This window comes from Populus euphratica, unplaced genomic scaffold (assembly GCF_000495115.2).
Source record: "Populus euphratica unplaced genomic scaffold, PopEup_1.0 scaffold15.1, whole genome shotgun sequence".
Lineage (NCBI taxonomy): Eukaryota > Viridiplantae > Streptophyta > Magnoliopsida > Malpighiales > Salicaceae > Populus > Populus euphratica.
In genome coordinates, this window is record NW_011499874.1 from 1,385,741 (window position 1) to 1,388,535 (window position 2,795).

Sequence of the window (2,795 nt, forward strand, 5' to 3'; positions counted from 1 at the left end):
GGAGATACATAACAATCATTAAATTTAAAAAAAAAAAAATCATCCCTAATCTTTTTTTGATTATCTTAAAGATAATTTGATTTTTTAATATCTAAATTTTCTTACTATCCTTTATGCAATCAACTGATTATATATTATTATTGGTGATGTTATTTTTATAGGAAATATATAGGATCTAATTGATTATTTTTTATTTAATTTGATATTTATAAAATAAAATAACTAAATCAATTTTTTTTTTTGAAAAATCAAAACTAAACTGAAACTTATTCAAACCAACCGATTTTTGTTCAGTTTGGTTTAGTTTTGAGGACAAAAACCTATTCAAACTAATTTGACTCGGTTTTTTGTTTGGCTAGGTTTTTTAGTTTCAGACTTATAAAACCAAAATTAAACCAAAAAAAATTTTAATTAATTTTTTTTACGATTCAGTTTTTTTTTATTTTTTTGGTATTCTCGGTTTTTTCAATTTTTTTCCTCACCTCTATTTTTATATTTGAAAATATATAGTTTAAGTCCTCGGTTCTTTTTTAATTTTAGAATCAAAATCAAACTTCATTAAGAAATTGAATTCCAAAAATTATAGGACGCCAGATCATATATTTTGGTTATGTTTGGTATGACTATTTACAAATTGATTTAAGTTTTTTTTGACATTTGATTCCAAGAAAAGTATATTTGGCTAGAAATAAATTGACTTAAAATCAAAATTTTATTACAATTTTGAGTCAGAATTCTGATTTAATCAATATTTAAAAATTTTAACTAAAAAATTTTAATTTATATAATATTCATTCTTTAAAAAAAGTTAATTAGAGTCATTTTTACTTAACATATTTCTACTTGAAATCGTTCAAACTCATTTTTATCACAAGTTATTTATACAAACAACATTTGAATTATAATATTTTGATTCTTCATGACCATTGTTTCACTAAACATTTTGTTTTTTTTTTTCCTGTAAACCTCCATTATTGGGTTTTCTTTCAGAATTCAAAATTCTAGAGTACATTTGAGATTAATAAAAATCAATAACAGGTAAAAACTAAATAATTAAAAGAAACCTAGAAAAGAAGGCAAAAACACCTTATCTTCTATCACATTTCACCTATCATTGTTTTTTATACTAATCATCTTAACTTTTTCTTTTTAATTTCATTTTTTTATATTATATTGATTAAGAATCAAATTTAATAATTTATTTTAATTTAATTTTTATAAGTTATCATGGTGTTGAAAAAAACTTCTTGATATTAGAGTGATTCTCAATTTTATAAAAACAAATTTGATGTTGTTGCTTGCAAATAATTATGAATATATGGATCAAAATTGATATTAAATGTCAAAAATCCAAATTGTTTTGCACGCTGTTCATGAGTTTTTTTAAAAAAACTTTTTTTTACTATAATATTTTTTCATTTAATTTTTAAAAATAATATATGCAAACAAACAATAAGTTATTTTTCAAAAAAACATACAAGGAAGGATAAAAAAAAATACAGATTTCTTGTTGGATGAGGCGTTAGCACCTTGCATCTCCTTGGCGCAAACTCATATCTCTTTAATCTAGACTCCTTATCTCTTTCATGTTTTTTACAAGATTTGTTTTAATCTTTATTGAAATCAACTACATATATATATATATATATATATATATAAATACTTGACATAATATTTAAATTATTACTCAAATTTTTTATGATTTTTAAATAATATTATATGTTTTTATGTGTATATTAACAAAAAACAAATTCAGTTATATTGTACTTAATATGCAGATGTAAGAAATAAAGAATTGCTCATGAAAATAAAAATTTGTTCTTTAATTTTTTTGCTGGAATTTTGACATGGTTTTATAATATTTATCAGTTTCTTCCTTCACTCACGTAGATATTATTTTAACATTTTTTTAAAACTTTCTTTTAATACAATGATAGATTTTTATTTTAAAAAATATTTACAATAAACAAAATAAATTTTTATTTTAAAAAAATATTTACAATAAACATATTTTTGCTTAAACTATAAAAAGATGCATTAATAAGAAAAATAAGTTTGGAGTAAAGAAATACATTTCTTCTTAATAATTTTATTTGCTATCTTTCTTATAAATATCTCTTTTTATAATTTTTAAATTAAATAATTTTTTCTCAAAATATACACTTTTTAAAACCGGATGTTATGAACCAAACAAGTTAATCTAATTTGAGTTAGATGTATCTAAAATATTATTGTTTTATTTTTTAATTAAAAAATATTAAATTAACATTATTTTTATTATTTCAAAAAATCAAACTAAATTTTATCCAAATTAACTAAGTTACATTATACCTTCAAGTCAGTATGTCATATTAAATTATTCTTTTTAACTTGGGATATTTAAATCAGTTTACTCGTATCATGACTAATTTCTAAATTCACTAAATATTTTATAAGTTTAATAAATAAATAAGACACTACAAAGATAAAAATATATATATAAAAAATCAGACTCGGATATCGGAGAAAGGGAACAATTCCCTCACCGCTTGGCCATATTAAATCGATTTTCATCTAGGTTCCATTTGTTTGCAGGAAAGTTATTTTTTTTTAAAGTAAATTCATGAAAAGTGAATTATTTTCTAATGTTTGGTAATGTTATGGAAAATGAACCGGAAAATAACTTATTAATGTTTTATTTTTCTCAAGTTTATTAAAATAATGAGGAACAAATTTTACAAATAAAAAAATTGAATGAGAATGAAATTGAAAAAAAAATAATCAAAATAATAAAAATCAAATCTAAAAAAAAAGAA